This window comes from Chiloscyllium punctatum, chromosome 33 (assembly GCF_047496795.1).
Source record: "Chiloscyllium punctatum isolate Juve2018m chromosome 33, sChiPun1.3, whole genome shotgun sequence".
Lineage (NCBI taxonomy): Eukaryota > Metazoa > Chordata > Chondrichthyes > Orectolobiformes > Hemiscylliidae > Chiloscyllium > Chiloscyllium punctatum.
Genome location: NC_092771.1, coordinates 57,933,933 through 57,954,592, shown reverse-complemented (window position 1 = coordinate 57,954,592; position 20,660 = coordinate 57,933,933).

The following is a 20,660-nucleotide window of genomic DNA, read 5'->3' as shown; positions in this document are numbered from 1 at the left end:
GACTTGTCTTACCTGCATATCTCCTTTTCCACCTATCCACTCCACCTTCTCCTCCCTGACCTATCACCTTCCTCCCCTCCCCCACTCACCCATTGTACTCTATGCTACTTTCTCCCCACCCCCACCCTCCTCTAGCTTATCTCTCCACGCTTCAGGCTCACTGCCTTTATTCCTGATGAAGGGCTTTTGCCCGAAACGTCGATTTCGAAGCTACTTGGATGCTACCTGAACTGCTGTGTTCTTCCAGCACCACTAATCCAGAATCTGGTTCCAGCATCTGCAGTCATTGTTTTTACCTGGTTACAGTGAGAGGAAAGCAAGGCTGGGATATTACAATGATAAGAGAGCAAGGCTGGAAGTTTTACAGAGATAGGAAAGGAAGGCTAGAAATGTTATAGTAAGAGGAATGCAATACTGGACATGTTACAGAGATTGGGATGAAAGGCTGGTGATGTTACAGAGATAGGAAAGCAAGGCTGGAGATATTACAGTGATCGAAAAGCAATCCTGGAAAAATTACAGAGATAGGAAAGCAAAGTTGGAAAAGTTATTGTGTTCGGAATGCAATGCTAGAGACGTTACAGAGACAGGAAAGCATGGCATCACCAGTGATAGGAACGCAATGCTGGCAATACTGCAGACTGAGGAATGGAAGACTGGATATGTTGCAGAGAGAAGAAAACAAGGGTGGAGTGGAAATCAATGCTTGACATTCTCTAGGGATAGGAAATCATATCTACAGATGTCACCGAGATAGGAAAGCATGGTTCAATATTATACATAGATTGGAAAGCAAGGCTGGAGATGTTACAGAGATCGGACAGGCAGGCTGGTGATGTTTCAGGTAAGGAAGCAAAATTGGAGACGTTACAGAGATACCTAAGCAAGGCTGGAGATGTCACAGAGCAAATAAAGCAAGGCTGGAGATATTACAGGGAAAGGGTAGCAAAATTGGAGTTGCAAGGATACGAAGCAATGCTGGAAATTTGATAGGAATAGGAAAGAAAGGCTGGATATGTTGTAGTGAGAGGAACGCAATACCACAGATGATACAGAGAGAGTGAAGCAAGGCTGGCCATGTTACAGAGACAGGAAAGGAAGGCTGGACATGTTCTAGAGAAAGGAATGCAAGGCGAAAGATATCACAGACGTAGGGAAACAAGGCTAAAGATGGTGCAGAAATAGTAAAGCAAATTTGGAGACGTTACAGAAAGCGGAATGCAAGGCTGGAGATGTTACAGAAACAGGAAAGCAAGGCTGGAGACGTTAAAATAAAGATAAAAGCAAGGCTGCAGACATTATAGTGATAGGAAAGCAAGGCTGGAGCTGTTACAGAGATAAGAAAGCCGGGGTGCCAATTTTACAGTGATAGAAAGCAAGGCGGGAAAGGTAATAATGATAGGATTGCAATGCTGGAGATGCTAACGAGGTTGGGATACAGGGCTGGAGATGTTCCAGAGATGGGAAGACAAGGCTGGCTATGTTGCAGAGATAGGAAAGCAAGGCTGGAGTAGGTACAGATACTGAAATCAAGGCTGGAGACGTTACACAGATACGAAAGCAAGGTTGCAAATTTTACAGAGATTGGAAAGCAAGGCTGGAAATATAGTGATAGGAACGCACTGCAGGAGATATTAGAGACAGAAATACTCGGCTCGAGATGTTACAGAGATAGGAAAGCAAGGCTGGACAGGCTCTAACGATAGGAAAACACATCTACAGATGTCACTGAGAGAGGAAAGCATGGTTCGATATGATACATAGATCGGAAAGCAAGGCTGGTGATGTTCCAGAGAGAGGACAGGAAGGCTAGTGATGTTTCAGAGATACGAAAGCAGCATTGGAGATGTTAGAGAGAGTGCTAAGTAAGGCTGCAGATGTCACAGAGGAAATAAAGCATGGCTGGAGATGTTACAGAGAAAGGAAAGCAAAATTGGAGATGTAGCAAGGATAAAAAAGCAAGGCTTGAAATTTGGCGGGAATAGGAAAGGAAGGCTGGAAATATTATAGTGAGAGGAACGAAATGCCGGTGATGTTACAGTGAGAGTGAAGCAAGGCTGGCCATATTACATAGACAGGAGAGCAAGGCTGGACAGGCTCCAGAGATAGGAATGGAAGGCTGAAGATATCACAGAGGTAGGAAAGCAACGCTGGAGATATTGCAGAGATAGGAATGCAAGGTTGGAGAGGTTACAGAGAGAGGAAAGCAAGATTGGAGATGCTACAGAAACAGGAAAGCAAGGATGGAGATGTTAATAGAGAGATTAAAGCAAGGCTGCAGATATTCCAGTGATAGGAAATCAAGGCTGGAGATGTTACAGAGATAAGAAAGCAAGGCTGGCAATTTTGCAGAGATAGGAAAACAAGGCTGGAAATGTAATAATGATAGGAACACAATGCTGGAGATGTTTCAGAGATTGGGATGCACGGCTGGAGATGTTGAATAGGTGTGAAAACAAGGCTGTAGATGTTACAGAGATAATATCGCAAGACTGGAAATTTACAGAGATAGGAAAGCAAAGCTCGAAATGTCACAGTGTTAGGAACGCAATGCTGGTGATGTTTCAGAGACAGGAAAGCAAGGTATCAGTTTTGACAGGAACGCAATGCTGACGATGTTGCAGACTGAGGGAAGGAAGGCTGAATATGTTACAGAGTAAAGAAAGCAAGGCTGGAGATGTTAAAAAGAGAGGGAAACAAGGCTGGCGATGTTACAGGGAAAGGAGACCAAGGCTGGAGATGTTACAGAGATAGGACAACAAGGCTGGAGATGTTACAGAGAAAAGTGAGCACGACTGGAGATGTTGCAGATATAAGAAAGCAAGTCAGTACATATTGCAGAGAAAGGAAAGCAAAGAGATACGAAAGCAAGGCTGTAAATTTTACAGAGATTGTAAATCAAGGCTGGAAATGTTATAGTGATAGGAACGCACTGCTGGAGATGTTACAGACAGAAATACTGGGCTGTATATGTTACATAGATAGGAAAGCAAGGCTGGACAGGCTCTTGGGATAGGAAAGAACATGTACAGATGTCACCAAGAGTGTAAAGCATGGTTCGATATGATACATAGATTGGAAAGCAAGGCTGGAGATGTTCCAGAGTGAGGACAGGAAGGCTGGTGATGTTTCAGAGATAAGGAAGCAAGGTTGGAGGTGCCACAGATATGAGAAACGAAGCTCACCCACTTCAAAAATGTCAGTCCCAGACAAGAACTGAAGCAATCAGTATGTTTATTATCCGCTTGCAAGCGCGGTGCATGAAATAGACACCCAGAGTTGACCAAGTACGTATCTTATACAGGATTCACTACTCTAAACCCGGTGCCCATTACTATTGCTTATACCTTGCCTTATTCGCCCTTGTGCACAACAAAGTACACGTTTTACTTGGCCATTTGACCGCATCATACTGTTGTCCATTGTGGGGAATATCCTCCTTCACTACTATCTATTTCCCCCACGTGTGACATTTCCACCCTTTCCACAATCATATTGATCCTTATGACCATTTAATTGAGGTTTGTTTTTTTTGTTTTTGCAGAATTGGGAAACAGATGCTTATAACTACTGCTTGTACAAGCAAATCTGGCTTAACCTACATTCTCACAGCAACTTATCTCGTTGTCTGTAACATCTACCATTGATTGCAGGCACATTTCATTCTTGTATGCACATTTTAGCTAATGCAAAAACAGTTATATATTTCCTTCACATTAGTTTTCATTCTTGTTGCCTCAGCTCTTGGTTGAAACAATTATACACTGATGTGAATGCATTTACCTTGCGTAAGTAATTATGATTGCAGAAGTAACACTACTTTACCTATATCCCACAATTTCACCCTTTTTCTTTAATTACCATTAATTTTCTTCTGCATTTTTCTTTTAATCATCGCTCCCAAAATTCGCAAGCATCATTCTGGAGATTTCATCCATCTTGGTCTCACTCATCCCCTCATCTTTTAATCGATAAAGTTCCTCTGCCTGATTCCGTTTTAGGGGCATCTGTTTCATTAAGTCTGTCTCAATCAGTCTTTGGGTGAGCCCTTGTATACAGGGTATGATACAGCAGCCAATGGCTACCAATACCCCGGCTCCTACTATCAGGGAAGTAAGGATGGAAACCACCACCCCCTTCCATTTTCCAAACCATGATTCAAGCCATCCCGTGAGAGATGTGTCTACTCCTGAATTCTCAGCCCCTTCCTCTGATAACTTAGTCAATTCCCTAGAGGCCTGAGTAAATGATCCGTCAGGCGCAGTGTTATTAGGAATAAAGGTACAATAGGTTCCTCATAACATTACACACACACACACACACACACACACCCTTTTCCCGCTAAAATCAGGTCAAGGGCCATTCTGTTTTCCCAAACCATTCTATTTGTCGCATCAAGCTGTTCTGATATTCCTTTAACTACATATTTTGTATTATTTGTAAATCGCTGTTTATATAGAACACGTAATTTATCCAATCTTCATTTTTATTAATTGTTACCCACCAAAAGAGAGCTCACTCAAAGCTTCTGCAATCTGGTTACGAGCCTTGGACTCATCAGGTCCCTCCCTACAGACTCCTACAGAATCGATATAAATCCTACCATCAAAAGAATTGTCTAACAGTGATCTCTTACTCCTTCCCTTTTCCCTACTATCTTTTCCTTCGCAACTGACAGGGTTAATGGATTTGCCAATTGTACAATTGCAAATATCCCTGTCCAATCCAGAGATCGGGTGGGTCTTAATATTTTGCCTCCACAGTACCACCATAGATCCGCTCGGGGAATATTTAGTGCTGAGTAGTTCCCTCCCTTGTCCGTTTTGGTAACATACTTAATCTCTGTACATAATTACAGCTCCCCCAAATCTCTAGACCGATTTGTGTCTCGTCTATGCACACACAACGTGTGATTTCCGACTCCGGCTGAAAACGTAGGAGGGCTTTTGAATGTTTCTTCTCCAAGGGAGGGAACATCAGAGATAGGGAGGTACAGTTCCTATCATTCCACGCAGTCTCATCCTGATACAGGGCTATCATACATTTCGTGCCCTTCCTGTCTCGCTTCCACCCAAGTGGAAAGGGAACCACCTGGGCCACTGGCCTACTGGAGGCGCATGCATAGCAATTGCTCTTGTTCAGACTTTTTACAGGATACTTTACCCATTCAACCCAGGCATTTGCATCCCCATACCCAGATTCTATTTCGATGGTTTGTTTTAAGTCCTTTATCTCTATAATTTTTACTACTTTAAGGTCATCCGGAGGGGTGAAAGGTTTTACCTTATTATCCAGTAGTTCTGCTCGTTTTCCCTTTCCTACGCTAATTCGAAAACAACAACCGGAGAAATCATTCCCGTTTGTTTTCATTCCTATCCCAAATGTTTCATTTATTTGTACCTGATAGGTGCCGCACCTATCTCCCGCGCCCCGCCCCCTCCACCCCCAGGATTGATTCATGCCATGTTGTTTTCTTAATCGTTACATATAATGGGTTCCACTTTTTATCGGGGCAATCACAAGCTGGTCGGAAGGCCGGTGTACTGTGACGGGACCATTACACCAAGTACCATCCCCAAGGCCATCCCCATAGGACTCAAGATGTATCTCTGAGCTGCAGTACTGTCTCTGATTATCTACATCCTCACAATTTACTAAGCTGCATGCATCAGCTTCGAACACTTGTGGATTATCAGACTCAGGAACCGTTAATATCAAGTATGAAAATGATATTTGACAACACTCCAAAACTAAGAGGGTTAGCATCATACCGCTAAGCATGCCCAGTATTCTAAAGCTCGTGCTGAAGCACGAAAAGACTTAATATACAATCCTACGGAAATCATCCCATGCTCGCTTCGCCATTGTATAATCAGTTACTCAAAGTCTCTTTAGCCTGAGTTTCAGTGGGTCTTGCGTTGATTCGGCTGTCCAGACTTCTTCCTCGACTCGAGATTCCACTGGCCCTTTGATTCGAGTGTAGTGAGTCCAGCCTTTCTCCGCCGTCCTTATTGCCGTTTCTGTCATATGGCCCTTCCCAGTCCGGCTGCAATTTAGTCTCTGTCCATGATTTTACTGAGACCCAATCTCCCGGACGGATATGATGAATGGTGAATTCAAGGGGCGGAGTCTGTGCGAATAAACCCTGTTTCCTGAGGAAAGAAATAGTAGGATAAGCCCAGTATATACTTCTTTAAGAAAAAGCCTTTAGTTTCGGGAATTGGCAATTCTCCGTTCGTACCCAGAATAGGTAATCCAAATAGAGGGATAGTCCCAAATCTTTCCTTGGGGCTGTTTGTACTCGCAGGAGAGCTATAGGTAAACATTTGGTCAAAGAGAGTCTGGTTTATATTATCAATTTAGAGATCTGGCGTTTGAGTGTTTGGTTCATTTTCAAAACCCTTCCTGATAATGGCGGATGCCATGGAGTATGGAACTCCCAGGAAATTCCCAACCCTTTCATTATCCCCTGTAACACATTAGAGGTAAAATGAGTTCCTTGGTTGGAACCTATATGGTTCACTTGCCCATATCGTGGAATTATGCGCTCTAATATTGTTTTAGACACCCCACTCACAATGGCGGTAGCTGGGAGGTATGCCTCAACCGAACTAGATAGATGATCTACTATGACCAGCATATATTTTAGTCTTTGTACTCTGCGTAGTTCAGTAAAATCTTCTTGCATACTCTGGAAACGTCTCAATCCCGTGTCTTTTCCTCTCGGGCTCTGTTTTCTCAAGAGTTTCTTATTTACCTTTGTGCATATTATACATCCCTCACATATATGTTTAGCAATTGTATAAAGACCTTTGCATCCATATTTTCTCAAGAGTTTCTTATTTACCTTTGTGCATATTATACATCCCTCACATATATGTTTAGCAATTGTATAAAGACCTTTGCATCCACCCGTTTAATCAACTCCTCATGTGCTAATTCCTTCCCCCGGCTATTGAACAATTGTCTGTCCTGCCATATCTTTCCGAAAGTGTGCGCAACACCAAATGCATATTTACAGTTAATGTATACCGCTCCCTCTTTATTTTCTAACGCCCTCAGTGCTCTTCCCAATGCATAAAGTTCGCAGGTCTGAGCTAATCACTCATTCGGCAACCTTCCTGCCTCTACTACACTACATTTCGTCCCGTCTGCATACCCATTATGTCTTTTCCCTTCAGTCACCCAGGAAGATCCGACTATAAAAAGTCAGGCTCCTGCATGAAGTGGAACATCTCTCAGGTCCATGCGGACCTTAGTTTGGTATTCTATAATGTCAAGGCAGTTGGATTCTGAGGAGAGTCTCCTTCCCCTTTCCAAAGAAAGGCAGCTGGATTTAAACAATTGTCCGTGACCAACACTAGATCATCCTTTTCTGTTAATATCGCCTCATATTTCAAAACCCGCGAGTCTGTCAACTATCGCCCAGCTTTTTGGTTTAGGATCGTTCTCACTTGGTGTGCGGTGCTTACTATTAGGGCTCTCCCAAATGTAAGCTTCCTGCATTCCCCCACCAACAGTGCAGTGGCAGCCACGGCCTGCACAAACTCAGGCCACCCCCGGGATACTGGATCCAATAGCTTCGAAAGATACGCTACTGGCTATTTCATTCCTCCCCACCTCTGAGTTAATACTCCCAAAGCCGCTCCCTTATCTACGGTAACAAAGAGCTGGAAAGGTTCTTCAAGAGAAGGTAAGGCTACCATGGAGGCATGAATCAAATATCTTTCGAATACTTAAATAGTTATTTTTCCTCTTCTTCCCAACTCAGACACTTTGGTTCGTCCTCTAATAGTTTGAGATATAATTAATTTGTCTTTTGAGCATAAAAATCAATCCACAATCTGCAATATCCCATTAAACCCCCAAAAAATTATCTAATTCCCGTTTATTGCTGGACAGCAGAATCCCCACTATTCCCTCTATCCGTTCTGGGCTGATCTTCCGCTTTTCCTCACTAACTAAATGTCCCAAGTATTACACTTCTCGCTCTACATATTGTATTTTGCTTTTAGATACTCACAGTCCCTGCTGTCCCAGGAAATTCAATACTTTTTTAGTGGCTTCTACTACTCATCCACTTCGAATTCCTGTTACGAAGAGGTCGTCTACATATTGCAACAGTTCCCTTGGGGTTACTAAATTTCTCCAATATTTGTTCTAACATCTGTCCAAATAAATTCGGGGATTCCATAAACCCCTGGGGGAGCACGGTCCACCGGTATTGCTGTTTCCATCCTGTCTTGGGATCTTCCTATTCAAAGGCAAAAAAGTTCCAACTTTCCTCCACTAAGGGACAATCCCAAGAGACATCCTTTAATTCTGTCACATTAAACCATTTGTGGTCATGAGGGATCTTACTTAATAACGTATCGGGATTTTGCACCATTGGGTGCCTGACCTGTCCTATTCGATTCAATATTCTCAAATCCTGCACCAATCGATAGGTTCCATCGGATTTTCACACTGGTAGAATTAGGATATTATAAGGAGACATACATGGCTCCAACAGTCCATCTCTAGCACCTTAATTACTGGTTGCAGTCCTCGTTTACCTTCTATCGAAATGGTGATATTGTCGCTAATAAACAACGTGCCCTTTCCTTTTTAAACTTATTTCTAGGGGACGGATCAGTAATTTTGCACGATTCCCTTCTCTAGCCCATACAATAGGGTCTATCTATCTCTCCACATCCACAGTCAACATTGCCAATCTTACAACTAATTCTTTTTCCTGAATGCCAATCTCCAATCCTAAGCGTATAATTAAATCTCTCCCTAATAAGTTACTTCCTATATCAGGGATATGCAACAGTTCCCCTGTGACTCTATTCTTCGGACCTTCTATCATCATAGGTTCAAACACTGGAACAGTAAATCCTTCCCCTTTTACTCCTGAAACAGTAATCGACCGATTCGACATTCCTACTTTCTTTGGTTTGAAATTCAGTGATGACCGTGCTGCCCCCGTATCTACGAGGAAGACTACCTCTTCCCTACAGGGTCCCACCTTAAGGTTTATCAAGGGTTCCTCGTGGCCCCCCGCGGGCAGGAACCTCTGACACCTCTATTCTTCATCAAAATGCATAAGAGGAATTGCCCTTTCTTCCCTGTTTCGATCAGGACACTCCCGCTTAAAACACCTGAGTTTCTGCAATAACAGCATCCTGCCTGAGGAGACTTCCATCTCTGCCCCTGTCGTCCAAACCCTCTATCAAATGCTCCCCATTGTCCTCTCCCTCTCCCTCTTACATGCTGCTACCTACCGCTCCAGTTTCTCACTATTGGTTCTATTCTTTTCTTAACTACCTCATCAACTGTAGCTACCATCATTTTTGCCTTCTGTTTTTGTCTCTCATCCTCTCTCTTTGCAAACACTTTCTGTGCCTCTCTTAATAATTCATCTAATTGTGTTTCATTCCTCCTTTCTATCTTCAGTATCTTTCTCTGTGTCTGGCCATGCTTTTGTCACAAAATGTACTTTCAAAAAACCCTGTGCCACTGGGTTCCCAGGGTTCATTCCTGAGTATTTCCGCATTGAGTCTCTTTATCTTTGCAAGAAAGCTGAGGGTGTCTCATCTTTCTCCTGTCTAACTTCAAAGGCTTTATTAAAATTTTGCGACTGCGGAACTGCCTCTCTTATTCCTTTTAGAATCAGGTCTTTCAATTCCATTATTTGTTCTCGATGCTCCGGGTTTTGATTTTCCCACTAGGTGTCTCTGAGGAGAAACTCCGTCTCTCCCTGTCCTGTATCCCCATCCCCAATGGGAAGTTCCCTGTCCCATATTTTAATGGCTGCTCCTGGTATAAGTCCCCTTTCTTCCCCAGTAAATAGTACATTCAAAATAGACATTAACTCAGTCCACGTATACAGACTGGGCCCCAAGAATTGATCAATTTGTTCAGACAGCCCGAACGGATCCTCAACCAGGACCTGCATCTCCTTTTTAAATGTTCTGACCTCCCCACTGGTGAAGGGCCACTTACAAACCCAATCTCTTTGTCCCGTATTGGTACCTCCCGAAGGGGATAACTCTTTCTGTTCTTCCCCTTTTTTTGTTTTTGTTTTCCCCCTTAGGCTTTTGTTTAGATACACGAGAGGCGTCCTCTACATCTACTTTATCTTCCCTTCCTTTTGTCGCGGATTGATGGTCGGGAACAACAACATCCCCGTCCACCGCCTCTTCGTTCTCCTCTTGTGGGTCATACGTTCCCTGTCCCTATCTGTCTGTCTGTCTCTCCTCCTCCCCTTTTTCACCCAATATGATTTTATGGTACGGGGTGGGGTGGGGGGGGGGAGTTACATCAGGCAAAAGGATCCCAGGGACTAGGTGGGGCAGAGGGGGAATCCTTTGTATTTACTACCATCATTCCCAAACTACCCTTCCAACAGGACACATAGTCCGCCTCTTCTTGACTATAAGGTTGTTTTTCATTCACATACATACCTAAATCCTGACATGCCCAATCCCCATCTGAATCATACTTTGGCCGGTAGACAGCTGGATGAATGATTGGCTCTTTGGTCCATACGAAACAATAATATTTAATCATTAACTTTTTATCTTTTTCCCTTGTACAAGTGTTACTTGTCTATTCCCTCAACATCCTCCCCAATGGACTTTCAGGAGGAATGTTACTAGGGACTTTTTCTTCCTTTACTCTGTGACAGTTCGACTTATTCTGCCCACCCCCTATTTCTCGGGGCCCTCACCAGTCCCTCAGCGATTAAATACCCCTTTGCCCAGCCACCAAGTTAATACTTAAAAGTCAGTTTTTTGACGTTGGTCTGTGCACATAGTTGCCTGGCCCCTTTTTTCCATATTTTTTATCGAACTTCTTTCACTGTCTGATTCAGATGTCTCTGTTGTGGTATTCGTACCAGTCGCCCAAGGGAGAGGACAAAACTGGGACTAGAAACCACTTCTGAATTGTGAATGGGAGGCATCTTCCCAGTGTCCAGGGCCAGCCACTCCCCCCGGCGATGGAAGAATATCCCGGACGATCCCCCAATTGTGAGAAACTAAGCCCATTCACTTCAATAATTTCAGTGCGAGACAAGATCTGAAGCAATCAGTATGTTTATTACACGATTGCAAGCGTGGTGCCTGAAATAGACTCGCAGAGTTTAGCAAGTACATAGGATTCACTACACCAAACCCGGTGCCCATTACTATTGTTTGTCTCTTGCCTTATCCGGCCTTGTGCACAACAAAGTGCAGGTTTTATTTGGCCTTTTCACCACATCCTGGCTGTGGTCAACTGTTAGTTATATCTTCCTTCACTGCGATCTATTTCCCACACTTGTGGCATTTCCTCCCTTTCCCCAAACATATTGAACTTTACGACCTTTTAATTGGGGTTGGGTTTTTGTTTTTGCAGAAATGGGAAACAAATGCTTATAACTACTGCTTGTACAAGCATATCTGGCTTAACCTACATCCTCACAGCACCTTATTTATTTGTCTGTACTATCTATCATTGTTTGCAGACACCTTTAATTCTTGTATGCACATTTTAGCTAATATGAAAACAATATATATTTTTTTCATATAGGTTTCATTCTTGTTGACCCAGCTCTTGGTTGAAACAATTACACACTGGTGTGAGTTCATTTACCTTGCATAAGTAATTATGATTGCAGAAGTAACATTACTTAACCTGTAACCCACAGTTGGTAGTGTAGTGAACAAGGAAGAACAACGAATACAGAGAATGTGCAGCACAGGAACAGGCACTTTGGACAGCCGAGTCTGAGCCGGTCCAAATCAACTATCTAAACATGTCACCCAATTTCTAAGCATCCGTATCCCTGTGCTCCTCACTTAGTCATGCATCTGTCCAGGCGCATCTTTAAATAATCTACCATGCCTGCCTCGACTACCTCTGCTGGCAACGCATTCCAGCACCTACCACCCTCTGTGTAAAATACTTTCCATGTCTATCTCCGTTAAAAGTTTCACCTCTCTCATTGAACGCCTGACCTCTCATTATTGAATCCCTCATCTTGGGAAAAAGCTCATCTCTATCCACTCTCTCTGTACCCTTCATGATATTGTAGACCTCAGTCAGGTCTCCTCAATCTCGTCTTTTCTAATGAAAGCAGAAGTAACCCACTCAACCTTTTTTCAGAGCTTGCATCTTCCATACCAGGTAACATCTGCGTAAACCTTCTCCGCATTTTCTCCTAAACGTCTACATAATTTTGGTAATTTGGCGACCAGAACTGTACAGAGTATTCTAAACGCGGCCGAAACAAACTCTTGTACAATTTTAGCAGGACTTGCCTGCTCTTATACACAAGGTCCTATCCGGTGAAGGCAAGCATGCCATATGCCTGCTGGACCACTCTATCCACCTGTGCAGTCACCTTCAGGGTACAAAGGACCTGAACTCCCAGATCTCTCTTCTAATCAAATTTACCCAATGCTCTTCATTTACTGTATACTTGGCTCTGAAATTAAACTTCCCCAAATCATCATCTCACATTTGCTTGGATAGAACACCATTTGCCACTTCTCTGCTCAACTCTTCTGTCTATCTATATTCGCCTTCGTTATTTGACAGTCCCCTATGTTTTCTGGCTACTCCACCAATCTTTGTGTCTTCTGCAAATGTAGTGGCGAGATACTGGGCTAGCAACCCTTGGAGATTGGAACATGGCAGTTCTTCATGCCATGCAACAAGGAGCCATGTTTGGATGCTTGTTCCCAGTGAAGTACCACTGTTTGCTGATGTAGATCAATAATTCAAACTTTTTTTATTAGGAGTCATGATTGAGAAGTTTAATAACGATACATAGTCGTGTAGTTGACTATGATGAATAATGTCAGGGACCGCAGGGATGTATGCATCAGGTGGAAAAGAAAAATGGCGAATGGAATTGAATTCAGACCAATGAGTGTCGTGAATTTGGGGTGTTGTAACAATAACAGTGAGGATTCTGAGTGGTGTACAGGAACAAAGAGATCTTGGAGTGGACATTCACAGATCCCTGAAGAATGTTGGACAGGAAGATAAATTGTTCGAGAGGTTTTTGGATATTTTCTATTGTTGACGACAGACTGAGAATGATATTCGATCTTTAGCAACCGCCAGTTTAGGAAACAACTAAAGGAATGAGCACAATCTGGTCCATGCAATAATCTACATTTTTAAACATTGAAAGATGAAAGATAGAGGGCTGCAGTATAAATCTTTGCCCATCAAACTACTTCACCACTCAATGAATTTACCACGAATTCCTCTCCAAGTCATGCTGGTATGTACTTTAGAGGGTAATTTGCAAATGGTGAAGGTTCAGTACATCTTCAACCTTGTCCTTATAGTCAGGACAATGTTTGAGCTTTGAAGGTTCTTTCAACAATGCCTGGATGACTTCATCAGTGAATCTTCTATGTGGTGCACTCTGCTGAAATTGTGCCTTAGCAGTTAAGGAAATAAATATTCAGGTGTTCAACAATATACATTTAAGTGATTGTATTGTCGTGGAGGGTGCTCAGTTCCTTCAGTGTCATTGAAGCTGCACGCACCTAGGCAAATGGAAAGAATTCTGTTAAACATCTAATTTGTGCGTTGCGGACGTTGCAGGCTTCACGGAGACAAGAGTTGAGTTAATAATCAAACAAAGTCGACCCACGGACAGGTTTTTGTCGTCAACTTCTTTATATGGGCGGTTATGTTCCATTTTTCCTAAATACTAGCTCTCAGGATGATTACACGGAGGAATTCAGTTACATTGAAGCCATTGAATGTCAATCGAATATGATTAGATTCTCATTTGTCAGAGTTATCATCGCTGTATTTGGTCCTGTGGGTCAATCCGATTCTAATCGCTTTCTGATTTCAAGTTTCAATTCACGTCTGCGCCTGAAATATCAACCTGTTTCCTTGCCGAAATTTCTTCACCTGTCGTAATGATATGTAAGGACGCTGTAAGGGACAGCGCAGACTTACTAACATGTTGCTACAGTATACAGTAGAACTTCATGAAATGACTGGTTAGGTTCGGATTATTCTCCTTGAAACAAAGGAGCAGGAGGGGAACTTTATAATCACATAATAACAATTATAAACGTTCAATATTCGTGGGACCTTGACAGGTTATATACGGGCAGGTGGCTTGCCCTATGCTCTGAGGAGAGCACCATAGGACATAATCTCAGAATTAGATATTGCCCATTGAATTCAGAAATGAGGAGAAATTTCTTTGCTCAGGGGTCAAAGAATCTGTGACATTTTCCAGTAACCGCTGTTGAGACTGTGTGGTTGGGTATTTTCAAAATGTGCCAGATAGTTAATCAGAAAGATGATGAAACTTTGTCGAGCTAAGTGAGCAGAAAGGAATTCAAGATTATCAGATCAACTATGTTAAAAATCCCACAACACCAGGTTATAGTCCAACAGGTTTAATTGGAAGCACACTAGCTGTCGGAGTGACTATCACTTGATGAAGGAGCATCGCTCCGAAAGCTAGTGCGCTTAAAATTAAACCTGTTGGACTATAACCTGGTGTTGTGTGATTTGTAACTTTGTACACCCCAGTCTAACACCGGCATCTCCAAATCAGATCATCCATGAGTTCATTGAATGGTTGAGCAGACTCCTTGGGCTGAATAGTAGACTTCCACTTGGTTTAACATTTCGTCTATCGCCTCATTTTATTCATAAGTTCAGAATTGTGAGGGGATGGGATGAAGTGACAGAAAAGGTTCATTAAACAGATCAGACAGATCAGGAACAAGCCTCATAATCTCAGGAAGAAGAAATGTGCTGTGACCTGGGGGCAACAAATGACACTGGGCCCCAACACAGGTGGCTGTGAACAGAAGCTGTGATTGCTGAAGGAAGTTGCTAGATCTTATACAGTTGACAAGTCAGTGATCACTCTGGATAATGGATCCTTGTATGATTCGCACACAGCAGAAATTTGTGAAAGAATGAAATGTTTGTTTCATTGGAGAAGTTTTCTGCGGTTCCAATTCCGAGTGACTGTTTGAAATGCTGATCAGATCTTTGTGTGAAGTGTTAGGTTAAAATACTCATGAACAACCCCACTACATAAACTTGTGCACCCGATCTCTTGCTAATTTTTTCTCTTTCTTTCGATGTAAATTCATAGAAATACAAGATGGAATGTAGGGCGGAAAGAAAAATGCGTTCCTTCTCATTACACCAATTTCATGTATAATTGAATAGAATGAATGCTCTCACTCTTCGTTTCGACTTTAATGTGGTGTCAATTATTTGTGAATCTTCCGTGCAGTGAAGGGCAAGATTCTCGATCCAGTGTATAAAAGAATGTGAGGTGCAAAGGAAAACTACTAGAGCGGTGTGTAAAGTTAGCAACCAGAGTGTGACTCGAACCCGTGAATGTGGAGCACAGCGGTATAATAACCCAGCACCGTAATCTCACAGTCTCCTCTGCACATTTTGTAGTGGGGTGACATGTGACCTCATCAGGTTACATGTAGTGAAAGTCATGGATGAGAAAGTTCCAGAGCGGAATCGAATCCACACCATTGTGTTACTGCTTTCACTTGAATTATAATAACACCAAATTCCAATAAATAGCCATGCTGGTCAGAATGAATAGCTGTCAATAATACATTCTGAGTCAGAACTGAGTCAGAATGAAACAGGACAAGAATTTTCCGTCATATTTACATCTACATTTGACTCATAATTTCTTCAGTCACTTTTTCTATCACGTGAAGAAGCAGCCATGGTGAGTGAAATGAAGGGGATGTTTTCACTCAATGGCCTTTCTCATATGGCTGAACCTGAATTGGATTCAATCGCAAGGAATGCTGATTTGTTCCTTTCATTTTAATTTTGCTGAAACCTCACAATTTTCATTGTAATGATCAGAAGTGAATGAGATATACCTCATTGGAACGATTAATGTTGTATTCAAATTTGCTCTGACTTAATTTCAGTTTAAGGAAAATGCGCTTAGAAAAACAGAGGGTTAAAGTGGAAAAGAAAACCCACCAGTTTTGTTTCTCGTTTCTTTGGCAGATTTCACTGAGTATTAAATGGACCAAACATCATGGTGTTTGTTCTCACATCCTTAACGCATGTGATGAAAGCAGGAAGTAGATCTCCAAGCAACTGGTCACTTCCTATTCATTATGTAATATCTTCCGTTCACAATAAATAAAAATCCACTCAGTTCCATTTACAATGCTTTAGGTGGAATATTACGCCAAATCTTTCAAAATGCAGAGTTTTGGAAGCGAATCTTACTCAGTTGCACACATTAAAGAAATTTCTTTACATTTAAAGTAAACCAACTTAGACATTGTTTCCCTCAACTTCTGACCGACTACACCCCACCTCTGCACCTTTACCTAGCCACACGCTGTCTCTCTCCTTGTGAAATTTATTCCTTGTATGTCACCAAATGTACCTTTCCAAATATTTTGAAAAACAGTTTCTTGGAGTGACAGCGATTCTGTTTTCATCATTTCTTTGCCCTTCCAAGATTTTATCAAAGCTATTGAATGCCTGACATCTAGATGTTTATTTACTTGAAAGACGGAATTTTCCACCTATTTAGTCTGTTCAAACATTTCATAACCTGAAAAAACCCCATTAAGTTTTCCTTGGTTCAGGGATAACTGGCCTCAATTTTCCAAGAAGACAAGTGAATAAAATCTCATCCTCAGTACACCCCCATCAGCACCTTCTCTAATGGCTTTACCCCCCAGTAAACACCGTCATTATCAATTCATAGAATCACGGAATCCTACCGTGTCGAAAGAGCATTTCAGTCAATCGAGCCGATATCGAATCTCTGAAGAGCATCTCACCCAGACCTAGCTCCCCTCCCTATTTCCTTATATTTCACCTGAAGAAGGGGAATCCCTCCCCCATATGATTTCAGATAAACCTGTTGGAGTATAACCTGATGTCCTGTGACTTCTGACCTTGTCCCCGCGTTACCCACGGCTAATTCACCTAACTTACTTAATTCACTTCCTAGACACGAGAGGGCAGTTTAACTTTGCCAATCAACCTAACCCTCCCTCTGAACTGCAGTGCGAATTACTGAGACAATGTTCCATCATACTGGGCAAATGCTGTATCATTTTTAGTGGTTTTATAACCTGGTAACAGCCTCATCAAAACAAAGGAACACAAATTCAATGTATCGAAACGCTACTCTGTCCTTTACAATTTCATTCGTGCTGCGGGAAATGTTTCTGCACTCATATTTGAATGCGTTTATGTTGTTTCTTCCTCAGCTTCCAGCTTCTAGCAAACACTTCAATCCGGAACAAGTCTGTCAAATGCTTTTCATTCCAACACAGTCACAAGGTGAAGTTTGCAGAAGTCACGTGTTTGGCCGTTCACTGACACTCTGCCTCCCTGAGAATTGCAGTCCTTCCCCACCTTTAAGGAGAAAGTGAGAACTGCAGATGCTGGAGATCAGAGCTGAAAATGTGTTGCTGGAAAAGCGCAGCAGGTCAGGCAGCATCAAAGGAGCAGGAGAATCGACTTTTCGGGCATAAGCCCTTCTTCAGGAATCAGGATTCCTGAAGAAGGGCTTATAGCCGAAACGGCGATTGTCCTGTTCCTTGGATGCTGCCTGAACTGCTGCGCTTTTCCAGCAACACACTTTCAGCTTCCCCACCTTTATTCAGGCAGCACTGTCCTTCCTGTGACATGCCCCATCGAGAATGGAAGGACAGGTATCAATACCCGCACTTGGGAATGGAGCGACAGTTTTAAAACGTTTACACTGCCCCAGTGGAAAATTGAGCCCTGTGACAGGCGGGCACACTAACCATTATACTACCGAGGACAAGAGTGTCAAAGGAGGCCCTTCAACTAAATGTGGCCACACTTGTCAAAAACAACTGCCTAATGAACTGAATCCCATTTCAGTTATATGTATTGGCATCAAGAGTTCACATCTGAATATTTATTCAGGTTATAAGGGTTTCTGCCGCTCTGAACAATGCAGTGTATTCCAAATTCCAACCACCCACTGGCTGATAAAGCTTTTTCGCACATCTTCTCAAACCTTTCTGTCTTTCTCTTTAAATCTCTGGCCCCTGCTGGTCGATCCCTCCATCAATGGGAAACTCGTTCAGTCAACCCTGTCCATACCCTAACTCAATCATGTCTTGTCTACATCCCCTTTGCACTGCGACAAACACTCCACTCTGTCCTGTCTTTCTTCACAACTGAAACTCTTCAGCCCAAACAGTATCCTGGTAAATATCTCCTGCAATTTTCTCAGTGTGATCACATCCCTGCTATAACGTGAATGGCAAAACTGCACACAACACTCTTGTTTGAGCCTAATGAGCATTAGATTTAAAATTTCTTGATTAGGATGAGGGAGATTCTAGCTAAGCAGAATTTATTACCCATTCCGAATTGCCCAGAGGGCAGTTGAGACCCAACCATATTGCTATGAGTCTGAAGTCACATGCAGCCCAGTCTAAGTAAGGATAGCAAATTCCATCCCGAAATGACATCAGTGAAACAGAGACTTACTTTCAACAATTGTCAATGGATATATAGTAGTCATTAGATTCTTCATTGCAGATATTTTTTGAATCGATATTTGACAATCATGGCATGGTGGGATTCAAGCGCGAGTACCCAGACTATTACCTCGGTCTCTGGATTATCAGTCCTATGAAATTATCACAAGACCAACGCAGAAAGCCACAAAGCTGATCTTTTCCGATAAAATGTCTTTTCACCAAAACTGCCCTGGGTATTTTCCATGAGCCTGACGCTACAATTGTCTCTGGTCAGTAAAAGCTGCTACATGGGGATTGATTTCACAACCGCGGTATCCAAATGGATCAATTTTTTTGAAGGTCCCGATGGTGGGATTGGGGCACGTTCACCCAATAACAGTGACCGCAGCAGCAGCACAGACAGAAGAGTCGGAATGTGAAAGAGAGTGATAGGTTGTGCATTGCCTCAGAGAAATGGGGAGAGGGACGGAAAGGAGGTTTCATGATCGTGGGAAGGATCGGAATCTCTGACAACGGGTGTGATTGAATTCTGATACATGAAATGCAGAGATGCGAGAGAGCGGAACTTGAAGGTAAACCAATTAATTTATTAACGTGTATCACAAAAAGGACAACGGAGAGAACACTTAATATCGTGATTTGGTTTCAAATCGAGGATGCTGTGGTCACAATGCAAAATACCGACAACCACGATCACAGGAACCACAGAACAGGATGCTTGCAAGCAGCAATAATTATACTAGCAGAGGAAATGTTCGGAAGAACAGCAAATGCCCAATATCAGTACTCAGTGAACAGGGACAGACATGTGGGAACTGAGAATGAGCTGAATCTTTCAGATCGATGTCCTCAGAGGCTGTGGAGATCCCTTGAATAAGAATGTTGAAAGATGAGATTGATCGATTTCGACAAAACATCAAAGACTCGGGGGACAGTACAGGATATTGTTGAAATGTATGCTTCAATAGCATTTTAGCTTAACATCGGCACAGCCGCCCAGATCCAACCGGAAATGGGGATGGGAATGAGTGCACGGAGTTACTCTCTGGCTCCAGTGAAGCAATAGGTGAGCGTGCTGTCCTTCTGTGATGGTATAGAGGCACAAGAAATTCCTCGGTTGAGTGTGCTCCTGCTCAAGGGAATGGTTGTCCCCGTTTATACTATCATGGCGATTTCCAGCGCATCTTTCTAAGACAGCTGAGTGGCACAAGTGGAGCGTGTTGAGCCCTTAACTTTGCAATGGTGGGTTTAAAAGATGATTTTGCTGTTTGGATCTGTGTTTCCGACACTGGCGGTGGCAGCTACATTTGCTCGCATCAGCTCAGTATCAGTTTCTTCCACACAGTCAAGACTTCAACCTGGAGAAGATGGTGTTGGGATGATATTTTAAACTAGTCATCCTTGGGGGTTGGGAAACGGAAACGGTGATGTTTACGTTCGACGAATAAAACATGAAATACAAGCCTGACCTCAGGAACAGAGATCATGACTTTAATTTCCTGCATTTCCATTTATTCTTGTCCCTTATGCAGGGGATTCTACCATCTTCACCCAGTCCTGCCTACGAGAGACTCCAGGACCAGAAAAACATGAGCTGACCCTTAATTCAAGAATCTCCGTGTGGGGAAGCAGTCGAATCGGCCCTTCCAGTCCACACGGTACATCCGAAGCACATCCCACCAGATCCCACGGTATTCCCTGTCCCATAAGCCTGCACTTCCCATTGTTGATCCCTACAACTGGCACATCGTTGGTCGGAGGGAGAAATAAAAACGCAAACACACAGAGAATGTGTAGACTGCCCACAGACAGACACCCGAGGCTAGGATCACACCCGGGTGTGTGGTGTAGCCAGACAGCAACGAACGAGGGGCAAAGAATAAATGTTGTCCTGACCAGTGATACTCACACCCTGTGGATGAATGAGGAAGAATGAAAACACATTCACAACAGGGAAAACAGAATTTGTATCTGTGTGGACACAATTTGAAAGGATCGTTCACCCTGTGTTGAAAAAAGGACACAGATACCACAGAGAAAGCAGGGCAATGTGGGAGCTGCTGGAAGGGATTCAATTAACCACAGAAATGGAATCTCATTTAATCAGTAACACTGGGGAGAGACCGTTCACAAGTCCCGTGTGTGGGAAGGGATCAC